Source organism: Thunnus maccoyii, chromosome 2, assembly GCF_910596095.1.
Source record: "Thunnus maccoyii chromosome 2, fThuMac1.1, whole genome shotgun sequence".
In the NCBI taxonomy this organism is placed as follows: domain Eukaryota; kingdom Metazoa; phylum Chordata; class Actinopteri; order Scombriformes; family Scombridae; genus Thunnus; species Thunnus maccoyii.
Window position 1 is genome coordinate 24,702,245 of NC_056534.1, and position 12,868 is coordinate 24,715,112.

The following is a 12,868-nucleotide window of genomic DNA, read 5'->3' on the forward strand; positions in this document are numbered from 1 at the left end:
CACAGAGGTGAGCGACAGAGTTGCTCGGTTCAGATCAACCCAAGCCCAGGAGGTTCGCAGAGGGGTGAAGCACTCCACTGAGGGAGAAAGCAGCACAACAATCCCAAAAGCTGGTCCTAAGCTAAGGCTTAATCCTTTTATGTGAGACCTCTTTTCATGTTGTGAGTGACAGATGCATTTGTGAACACCTACTGTAAGCAAATGTTTATTCACAGGTTTCTGCAGCATCAAAGCATAAAGATGTGAAAGCAGCAGCACATTGCTAAGTCCAAGAGAATAAATTTAAGTCAGACTTTATTTTACAGCTCATTTTCCAAGCTAGGGTTACAGAGTGCTTCATAAACAAAAGGAGAAACAGCAATGTAATATAAGACAGACAATAAAAACAGTTACATGCATAAAAGCAGTACCAACAAGTCAGACAGTAAAGCCAGCAGAGGGCTGACATCCAAAGATGAGTTTTGAGACACTGTTTAATCAACTGTGTTTGCAGACTCGTCTCCTCTAGCATCCAACAGCAAACACACAGTCTTCCAGATTTAAGTTGAGGGAGCCAAAAACCATCAGTATAAGGTCCAAAGAGGTGCTGTAGCTTTATGGGGGTCAACATTTCACCATTCAAAGTCTTGTATCCAAAGTTCCCATCCAGAGTTCCCAGAATTATATTTACTAGTACTCTCAAGAACTAATCGAAGGGGGAAAATCACTAAAGGTGTAGAATAAGACACATTTATCAAATGACTCATTTCCTCTTTCAGGTTGTAAGAGTAACATTTAAGAGCAGCTCGCAAGTGATTACCTGATGAATCACGTGTATGCTCAGAGCAGGAACAGCTGCTAACAGGAATATAACCTACTGTGCATTTTCTGCAGAGATCCAAATACCTATATGATTTTATTTTCATTTTTAAAGTTAAAAGAGTGTGTAAATGTGTTAAACCAACCTTATAAATAGGGAAATTGGCCAAAATGGAGATAAAGAAAACCAAACTGGAGCACAGACAATCTGTGAAGGTAAATCAAGTACCACATTAACTGCAGAGGAAAAGAAGCATAAAAAGAAATTTAAGAACAAAATCAATGCCATCTTTACTCTTATTTTCACTGCTGATGAATGATAAACAACAACAAAATAATACAGTATAACATCCTATTAAAAGCAATAGAAAGCAGGCAGTGCATCCAGCAGACTAAAAGTAATCTACTCTATGTACTTTTTGCTTTAGATAATGTATTGTTCACCACGGCCAATGATACACTGCACAGTCATTTCAAAATATCTGTATGTTTACATCCACACAGTAAACCAGGTTATTCACAGAACTCAGGTTACACAGGTAATCTGAGAAGGTTACTCTATGTTAGTTTCAGTTTTAGTTGGACTTTGCATAGAATTATTTTAAATACCGGGATGCATTGCATGCTTGCATGTTAAAAGATTACTAGAAACTTGGTTACTTATACAGTACCAGTCAAAAGTTTGGCCACACTCTCTCATTGAAGAAAGGTGTGTACAAACTTTTGACTGCTATAGCCAAGAATTCAGCACTCTTCAGGAGAGATCTAGCTTGGGAAATCAGGTTCTCATATCCCCTACCCCGGTCTCATTTACATGACATTACATTACTACAAAATGCCGACTGTAACACAGTTTTTGAAATGCTTATAGATACACTGAATGTCTCAGAAGGTGCTCACCTTTGTCCTCTTAACATCAAGTATCATTATATGCAGATGAAACCCAGATTTACCTTACTCTGTCTTTGAGTGACCACAATCCCTCAGGCTATATTCAGACTGCAGGGAAAAGTATCCCAAATCCACAACAATGTGAACAGCAAAAATCACATGGAATCTTATTTTTTCAATTCTAATTTTGGCCACTTTCATATGTGGTCCTAAATAAGATACAGGTCTGATTTTTTGCAACACAATCTCAGTCTGAACAGTCATATCGGAATTCATGCAACTTTGCCTGAACTGAGTGTCTTGCTGCGAGAGTCTTGTGGAGAGGTGCTGACAGATAGAGTTAAAAGTAGCCCTTAACATCCTGAAATTTTGGATGAAATCTGTTTGTGTGAAGCCGTTCACATCAGGATCCCAACACTCTTGGCTCTGACTTCATATCCACACACACCTCCATACAGAAGTAGCAACCATTGTTCCACAAAAAGCCATAATTAAAAATTTGGCTCTCTTTCTCCTTGTCCTCGTTATCAACTCAAAATATTCATTGGCTTCCACTGCACATCAATTTATAAGTGAAATCATAAATGCTGACTTCAGAGGCCTCCATGTTTACTTCTGTACAACAGCGTGCTGCATGTGATGTCTTTGTTATTGTTCTTTTATATATATGGGTCAGTTCAGGACCGTGACCAGTTCACACTTGAGTCTGATATTGGCCACATTTAAAAAATAATGTGAATTGTTAAACAAAAAAAGTCAGATCTGAGCAATCAATCTGAATTGAGCACTAAGGCTTGCAGTGTGAACATATCCTTAGATTCTCTCTGCTAGGGCATTGAACAAATCAATGATTGGATTTGCCTGAACTTTCTTCAGCTAAATGCAGACGAAAGTGAGATTGGCTGAGAGTTGGTGTTGTCCTCGACTCTCTTTCTCTGAAGTCAGAAATGTTGGTGTACTCTCGCTCTCAGACTTTAACAACCTTAACAGCCATGTCAAATCAATTACAAAGTCTGCTTTCTAACATTTTAAAAATAGCAAGAATGAGATGATTCACTCAGTTTAAAGTACTGCCGCTTGTCTGTAAATCTCTCAGTGGCTTAGGCCCAAAATACACCTCTGAATGTCTTTTACCATGTGAACCCTCTGTGCCTCTTAGGTCATCGGGCTGCTAACTGCTCCCAGAGTGCAAACTAAACATGGAGGAGCAGCATTTAGTTACTGTGCACTACAGACCTGGAACAAACTCCCAGAGGTTATAAGACTCACTCCGACTTTGACCATCTTTAAATTCAGGTTAAAAACGTCAATGTTATTTTATGTTTGACTGCACTATACCCATCCTGTATTTGTGCTGTTATGTCTGTGTTCTTAATTCTTCCCTTAAAAGTTTTACAACATTTTTATTTGCATTTGAATGATTCTTATGCTGTTTTTTTATGCATTTGTCTTTGATGCATTATGTAAAGCAATTTGAATTGCCTTCATGTATGAAATGTACTATACAAATAAACTTCCCTCACCTTTACTAAAGCCATTTAGGACCCTAACAGGCTGCTCTTGTTGTATACCATGGGCATAGATTTGGGTATGGATGTCAAGGTGTTGCTGAATTGTCTAGCAATATTTTTACTGATCTGGAACAATCCTGCCAACTCCACATAATATTAACAGAGATCTATGCAGAATTGCCTGGTTTGTCTGTTTCTGCAAAACGTGGGTTATTATGATAAAGAGTGAAAGAGCGACAGCTCCCAGTAGGATATGTGGGATACTCAACCTGATGATCTGGCAAATCTCAGCTTCAAGCTGTAGTACACATTGTTGACTAGCAGCAGCCCAACAGCAGCAGTAGTAATGAAGTCTGTGATGAACAGTGGTGAGTCTGAAGCAGTTAGTATTTAAAGTTTTAAACATCTCAGAATTGAAAATGTCATCACTGTACTAAGCTAACATCATTTAATATATTTAATTTCAGGCATTAGCTGTTGTTAGCTGATTTGTGAAAAAAAAAATTACATATATACATATTCAATAAAGTAAACATTTTGCAGAGTCAGGCTCTTTATGTGTGTGACAGAGAAAGTGCACATACCCAAAGTTTTGGTCGTCCAACAAAAATTGCCCCTACCAAAGTTAACACCAAACCTACGGCCTTGCTGTAAAGCAATTTAAGAGGTTTCAGGACACCTGACAATTAGGTTTGATTTAGTTTGTTTGGCAGTAGGGATAAATGTAAAGGACTTTTGTTTTTACCTTTCACCATAAGAGGTTTTTAATTGCATGTAGATAAAGTTGAAGGGGGGAGAGAGTGAAAAGAAAATAATGGTCACAGTTGAAGCAGCAGAGGCCAAAATATCCCAACTTTTTGTCAATAGAATGAGTCAAACACTGGATCCTACACTTCCCATAATGCCACCAAGTAGCATCTTTCATTAAACCCTCCCTGCCTGGTTAACACCATGCTTCACATGTTTTTCAACCAACTGTTTTCTGGCTGAGTAGTACTCACAGAGACCATTTGTAGTAGGTAAAATCGGTGGTGTGCACTGTAGCTATTTGATAAACACTCAGGTAAGTAACCAAAATAAAGTTCATTTGGAATTTCACTGGAAGCCTGTCTGAGAGCAATGTGAACTCTCTGAGAAATCTCAGCTGCGTTTTGGACTAGTTAAAATCGACATCTTGTGGCTTAAAATATGAGTAGAGGTAATTACATTTAACAAGATGGGACAAGATAGGGTACAAGCATGAATTCACAGTTAGTCATGAGGAGATAACAGAAGGCATAGTTAAGCAATATTTTTTAGTTCAGGAAATAGAGTAATGCATTTTTTCACTGGAATAAGCAAAAGATACCCAGCACATGTTGGATAGCAGCTTGGTGTTGAGGATAAGAGGACTGATGCAGGCTTTGAATATGCCATGAAAGCATAAATCTGTGCCTCCATGTGGTGTTTTTGCTCCACTGTGTCCAGATGTTAATTGTCACAGCGAGCCACAATTAAAACAATCAAAGCCCCCGTTTTGTAGCAGCTTTTTACTGGACACATGAAAACAGTCTGTGTGTTTTCTACCACAAAAGAAACAGTGTGGATACACAGCACATTAGAAAAGGACAACAGTATGGTCCTTGTAGATTTAATGTCACCTTTCAGAATATACATTTCCCTGCTGAAGGCAGGAACAGTTAGAGAAAGCAGAGACCAACTGGACTCTCTCCCATCGTTACTTCCTCCTGCTCTCCCTGTCTTGATGGGAGTCCACGTATTGCAAAGGAGCAAAAGACTCTCTCTCACCAGCTGCATCCAGAGCAACTGCAGAAAATGTATTCAAAATGCCCTCATTTATCTCAGCTCACATGCTCGCTCCTGGATATGGATTGAGAGCTTTTTTTCTTTTTAAGTAAGAATTGCAAAGAAACAAAGGAGTGGCACCTGAAATAGCTCTGACGTGTTTTTAAGGGACTGCTCACAGGAAATATACTGCACCTCCATTGTGACATAGCATCAATATGAACATATAAGACAAGCCATGCTGTGTGAGTGACTTGTCTATATGGGGCTGTTGAGGCAATTGCCTGCTAAGTGACAGTGATCAATATGTATGTTATCAAGTGAAGGCTCCACTGTATGAATGGCATTGTTATCTGCCCGGGAAGAACAATATTCTCACAGCAGTTTTTCCGGGCACAATGACTCTTTATTGGGGGCTCATGAAAATCTAAGCTGTCAAACTGTCAAAAGGAAGCCAGCTTTCACTAATATATTTCAAAACTGACTGACTGCAATACTGCTGCTGTGAGAGGAGGGAAAGAAAAAAAAAGAGCAAGTGAGCTCCCTGAGAAAATTAAACCACTGCCAGTATATCGACTGCCTCTTAGCAAGAGAAGAAACAGAGCAAATGTGGAAAAAAAGGAGACAAATTTTTATTGGTGCATTGTAAATTAGTGGGACACAAACAAATGCAATCTCAATATGAGAGACGTAAATACAATGTGCAAAGCCTGGGACCCTCAGGGACCAAAGGTCCAACCAAAGCAATCACAATTATGGCTGTTTATAATCAGCATAATGCATCTGAATGGCTCTACACACCCAGCAAGGGGCTAGCGACATCTACAGGTTGCCATTTTGATTGATTGTAACAAGGATGGGCTCCCAGTAACCGTGGCAACAATTGCATATCATGCATGATGCCTAGGCCCGCCTTTGTCCTTTAATAGCAGGCTAATGAGCGGCCCCAGCATTGGAGTCAGAGATGACAGAGACAGAAGGAGCAAGCAAGTCGTGTGAAACAGAGAATCACAGGCAAACAGAACGAGGACCATTACTGCAGACCGAAATCATCTCAATTTCACAACAGCGTTCAGCCTCAGAGTATCCTGGTAACAGTAGCTGTCACCCGCGCTGCCTCCCATAGTTAAATTATCTTTCTCCTGCTCACACTATAAAAATTTCAGCTGCAGCTGTAACAGTCTAAACCACTGGAACACAGACTTGGCTGGGCACCAGCATGTGTGGGAGAGGGGCAGAGGAGCAAAGCTGCTAGAAATAACATTATTGGAGGGACAACTGTGCCTTTAAAGCAGAGAGCAACAGTCCAAATTAATTAGAGCAAGATGGGGAAAAAAATAATTTCAAAGATACCATAACAGACACAAAAGATTTTAATCTAAATTAAAGATGAACACACAGGCTAATATAGTCTCACGAGTCCTCCTCTGTGTAATTATCCTACATTAGTGCTGTAAGTAATACTACACAGTCGACCCAACATAGTACAGTTTGTAAAACAAAACACTAATGTTTCTCAGACATTAAAAAATACAGAGGACATGATGTTAGTTTTGTAATTACTGTACCGTGATCCAAGTAATTACAAAACCAACAAATTAACTTTTCCTTTTATTGTCTAATATTACAATGAGAGGAAATATAGACAAGCTGTTAGGGCTGATGTTGAAAAGCATGCAGACATACGGTATCAGAATATTAAGTTAGTTTAGGGTAAAAAGTCTGAAAGAAAACAAAAGAAAACTTGTAATCAATAAAACTGAAGCTGGACATGAGGATTGAAATCAATAAATGAGTAAGAAGATGTTGAAATTAGTTGTGATTATATTAGAAACTGTTTATTTTTTCGCTCTCACATTGTTCACAGGCCTTCATATATTTCTTGTGTATTCTTAGATGCTAAATTCCAATTTTTTAGTCAGATCTTTTTGTGTTGATGGTTCATGTTCATAAGTAAAATGTATCCAGTTCCTGTGTGAACACTGTTCAGGTCCTAAACTGCCACGCATGAGCAGATTTAACTGAAATGTGAGCCGCATGTGTTCAAGAATAACAACAGAAACATCATTTGTATGACAGTCAAATAAATAAAATAGAAAATAAACAGAATGAATAAATAGAAGTTTCTCCATAAATGTCCAACAAATACGAAACTTCCTTATCTCTCCACTGATCCTGCTGTTCTCCTCCATGTTTATTTTTTCTGGGTTGTGAGGTGCCGACACTGATGATGACCAGCAATATGCACAGAGAAGTGAGGCGTTAAAAAACACATGAATTCTGATCTGACCGTTCTGACAGCCGTAGCATAGCCAGAGATTGGTTCACATCATTGGCCCTGATCTGATATGAAAAAATCAGATTTGGTTTGTTCATACTTCCATAACAAAATCAGATCTGAGTCACTTGGAGGCAAAAAAATTAAGATTTAGGCCACTTCAGCATGCAATGTGTATGTAGCCTTATGTAAAGCCAGTCAAAACCTACTTACCTTACTGTACCTCAGAGTCCCATTGTAACTAAAAGTTTGTAAGGTTTTGCTTTAAAAGTGTATTCACAAATCTCTTACAATCAACGTCTAGGTCTAGATTTGAAAATAAACTGTATTTAATCACATGAAAAAGCCAACATTTTGTGAACTTACATGTAGCAACTGGACTGATTTCGAGGTTGTATGGCTTGAGGAGGCAGAGCCTGCAGGGACAGGCACTGTCCCCCATAAGGTGACATCCAGCTGTAACATGTTTCTCAAACAGTGTCCTCGCACATTGGAGGATAAAGGAAGCATGACAGACCCATCGCCATGAGGCTGCAATGTCAAGTACTGTAGCTTCAATCATAAAGCATGCAGTAATTTTGACATGTGTCACATCTGTAAGTGAACTGTTGCAACATGTGTTCTCAGTACAGCATGTCATTACCTTGACAGTGCTGCATACAGTATCTAGCTCGACTCTTATCAACATACTTTTGTATTTGGAGAGATATATCTGAAGAGGGTCATTCTCATTAAATCTTTCAAAAATATTAAATGAGGCAGAAAGCTAGAAGAAGACACTTATGGGACTAATAGTGATTCAGTCTCAAGAGTCCTCTCCACTACCATAACTTTTTTAGCGCTACAACACTTTGTGAATTACTCTTATATGAAAAACTTTAGCAGTCTGACTTTTAGGACTAACAAATATGTTTTTAAGGATTTTTTCCTGAATCGGCTGCTGTAGCAGTTAGGAGCCACTCTTATTGATTGATATTATAAAGATATTTTATAAATCTTGCTCCTCAACATGGAACCAGACTTTGTAAACAACTGAGTAAACGTATTTTAAGGGGACATATCATGCACATTTCCACATCTATATTTATATTCTGGGGCTCTACTGGAATATCTTTGCATGATTTATAGTTCAGACAACTGGTTATTTATCTTATAGTGGTCCTTTTTGCAGTGCCTCAGTTCAGCCTCTGTCTGAAACAGGCCGTTTTAGCTCCTGTCTCTTTAAGGCCTCCCTGAGCCCACTCTGTTCTGATTGGCAGGCTTCCGGAAGCTCTGTCTTGGCCAACTTCTGGTGGTTTCTGGGGGCTACGTAAACAAACAGTAGTAGTAGGATTTTCTTTTTCTCGTTCTTTACTCAAAAAAGGAAAATTCTCAAATACAACCTACATGTTCGAGCCCAAATCCAATCCAAAATATGAGCGCAGACAACACCAATAACCCATGGAACAACCTTAGCAACAAAGGCTACAGAACAGACAGCAGTTTGTGGGTATGCACAAACAATCTGATGTCATCACGAAGAGGAAGTAGAGGTAACGTTGCAAACGAAGCATTCAGAGTAGGCTGAAGCATTTTACAATGTGTTCACCTCAAGTTTTGTAACTTTGACCGTTTAACATCAGGGGTAGCAGTATAAAAATAACAGAAAATCCCAAGAAGCATGCTTTTTATGCGTGTAAACAATGTTTTTTAAGTTAATGTTTTGATTTCATGTTAACATGTTTGTTGACACGGATAATAGAAACTGTATGTGTCAATCACTTGAGTGTCAAAAAGGAACAAAAGCAGACAGAAAACATTTGAACTAAGAGCAATATCATGTGAAATAGAACGTAAAGGCAAATCAGTGCTGTCCTGTGAAAACCATGTATCATCAAAACATTAACTTTTCATGAGCTAAGAAAATCAGCTCTGTTTTCAGCTGCAGGACAATGCATTTTTTAGATAGTTCAATATGGTTTTTAAAAGGTAACATAAGAAGTAGGAGAATTTTCTTTTTCAATATAGGAATATTTCATCCTTCAGTTTATGTGATAAATTTAAAATATCCAAAGTTTGGTATATATACTGTATATATACAAAGGTTTCGCTGGACAATGACAAAAGAAAGGATTTGAGAGCAACATAAATATTTTACATAAGTCAACCATTATAAATGTTTTATTGAAATCATCATTTGTTGTTAGTCATTTACTAAGGCAATGGTTAATTTTTGATAATGCATGCAACTCTTTGTGTCTTCCTAAAATATTACTTTTGTGCATGCACACAGCTATGTATCAGAAAGAGAGATATATTATTGGCAAGAAATAAGTCAGGGAGAGAAAAGTAAAAAGTAAAATAAAAATAATACACAATAAAGTCCAGGGTGAGGGTTGGAGGTAATCCACACACAGTTTTCAATTTTCATCTCTCCTCTTCTCTCTTTTGCCCAGGACAAGTGAAGCAATGAATGCTAGATTTATGTCAAAGGGAGTGTAACCCTGGAGGCAGTACCCATCCTCATGTAGCACTGAAGGATGGGCTAATATCCACTGATTTATTTTCCCCACATAGATCTTCGGACTCTCCATCTAGTGAATTAATGAACCTAAAAGCATCAAATGCAAGTCATCAACAAGTGATCAAAAGAGGACGCAGAACACTTAAACCAAAAAAACCCCTTATGAACTCAAAGAGTTTGTTTGTGAGTGTGTGTACGTGTGTATGTGTATGTGTGTGTGTGTGTGTGTGTGTGTGTATAATGGCCTGTGTTTGAGAGTAAAAGTCCATACTGAATGAGAAATGAAAATGTTTTTCTTTATTTAATTCAAGAGAAAAAAAATACTGCTTTGTATGATGTTGTGATTATCATCAGGTAAGGTGCAAAGATAAAAGACACCATTACATTTATTTTAATGTGGTTCCAAAAACACATTAAGTACTACACTGACATTTGTTTTCCAAGAAGCACCTATGCTTCTAAACTGAAGACGCACACAAAAAAAATACAGAAAGTATGCATAGCTGATGAAATTAATCACTAATCTAGACCTGCACATATGCTACTTTCCTCTCTTCAATTTTCTAGCATAAATTAGTTTATACAGATAGTACATATGGTAAAGTTTCATTGATATGGATATACATAACAAGAGTTCAACATTCCATAAAGGCTAATTCTGTTAGTACTTTATGGTTTTCTTCTTATTAACAAATCCCATAAAAAAAACAAAGCGACAATGAATTTATCCCTCTAGCACATATTGTCAGTGTGCTTTAATGCCATAGATCTCCACTTGATTCCAAAAAGTACCATACACACAAAAAAGAGCCATCTTGTTGCACAGGGTGACTTATAAATGCTACTACCTGCAGCAAACAATGACATGTAGGTATGTTATGTTTAACTAGTCATGGCATCGTACTGTACCATATACCATATATGTAGCTCCTGAGAAGACACTAATTCACATGCATGGCACTGCTGTCACAGAAAAACCTCACAATGTTTCTCACCCACAGGACCACTAAATGGTTTTCAGTCACTGATGCCAAGATGCAGCAGATAGTCTCCATATACAGTATAAAAGGCTCATTAAACATTATAGCACTTTGTCTTTTTTGTGATTTAACCCCTAGTTTGAATGTCCATTTCCATACATATTTTCTCTATGCAAGCACCCAGACCAACCAGTATAATTTGGGAAAATGATCTATCACTGGTTTCCCACCAACAATCACAGCCAAACACTGTGGTGGTTGGTGAGAACCTTACCTTGCTACATACATACGTTTTATACACAGCAAAGGGAAAGAACTTCACCAGGAGTTGAACCTCAGATGTAGTAGATAGTACAATTTAATGCTGCAGTCAACAGCAACAAATGATATGTGGTGAGCAGGCTGGTAAATAGCTGAAGTTGTTTAACTTAATGGGATGTGGTGGCAATAGGTATGTCTGCTCAGCAGCTCTGACTCTCAGTGTCATCTCAGACAAGGTGGATGACAAGGTGGACTAAAAATAAGTGACTACTTACAAAAACAGGCAAAGTTTGTGCTGTGTGCTGTGTAATGCTTTGCTGTTTTACTGCACAGCAAACACTACACAGTCCAGCACTGGATCAGCTGGATAACCTAAACTACTGTTTATTGTGCTGATTTCCTTCTTCAGGCATTGTAAAATCGCTCCAAAGAACTCTCCCCTCTCTTACTAACCATTCTTACCCGAGTATAATCCACTGTGCTCAAAGAGGATCAAGTGAAATGGAGTTTGTGTCCTTTGCATCCTTTCTGTAATGCGGTCTCAATAACAGAAAACACGCTGACGGGCAGCACCAGTTTGTGTGTGTATGTATGTGTATGTGTGTGTGTGTGTGTGTGTGCAGAACCGAGCGCATGTGTGTGTGCTTATATGTGATAGAAGAGGAGGATGATAGGGCATCATGCTCCATTTCTGCTATCTTTCCCTTTTCATTATTTCTCTAGAGGTAGTCAAAATAAGGCTCCACTCCAATTCCCAATGCACATGGCAATCTCTCGACAGGTTCATGTTGCTACACAGAGATCTCATATAGGACTGTCCCACACACACACATGCTATCAGTCTGTCAGTCTATCTGCCTTTCTCTTTCACATGCCCTCTCTCTCTCTTTCTCTCTCACTCTCTCTCTCTCTGTTTTCTGATCCTTATGGACTGTATCAGCTCAGCAATTCTCTCTACGCAACCAAAAGTATTATGGTAACAAATCTCATGGCCTAATCTCACCTGGGCTTATGTCAGAGATGTTGCTGCTTGTGTTTTCCAATCTCAGCACTGAACACTCATATGATTAAATTACTGAGGCAAATCGGCTATGGGTGAGGCAGTGAGGGAGGGTGGGCGAACATGTTGCCCGGCTCCCATTTCAACTACCTTGTAGATAGAGGCCTCTATGTGGAAAAGTCCACTGAACTCTGTAGGACAACATTACCAGACGAAATCTGTTAAGATCAATGTGTTTTGATGTTGTGCAGAGCGAAATAACAACTGACAAACAGAACAATGATTTTGGCAGAAGTGAATGTGGTGGCATTGATGCAATCTGCTGCAAGTCTGGCAACAGGGTGAGCAAAAGCCCATGAGCAAAGCTGGGCAAAGCTGCATGGGCTACATCAAGCTGTGCATGTGAAATGATAATGGAAAGGGGCTATGATCTGCACCAATCTCAAACATGACATTACGGGGTGAACTTACTCTTGCTGTGTACTCTCTAGTTGAAAAAAAATTCTTGTATGAAATGAGACACTTTTATTTTATTTTGCAAGGCACAGATAGGACAGGAAAAAAAGACAACATCTAGTTACTGAACTTCGCTGTTGCAGCTTTTAGCTCAACTACTCCAACATTTCTGCAAAGTAAAGCAAAAAGTTAAGTTATACTTTATTACTCCCAGTGGGGAACTTCTTCATCTAAATTTGACCTATTCTTACCTTTTTAGGAGCAGTACGCTTCCACACCCAAGTAATGAATAGGCCAGTGCCATGGTCAAGGGCAAAGTTACAAACAGGCCTGCAATTAACCTGTACTTGCACTGTTAATTAAGCTGTCAATAAATTTAAACCTGCACTAAGCAATATTTTTATG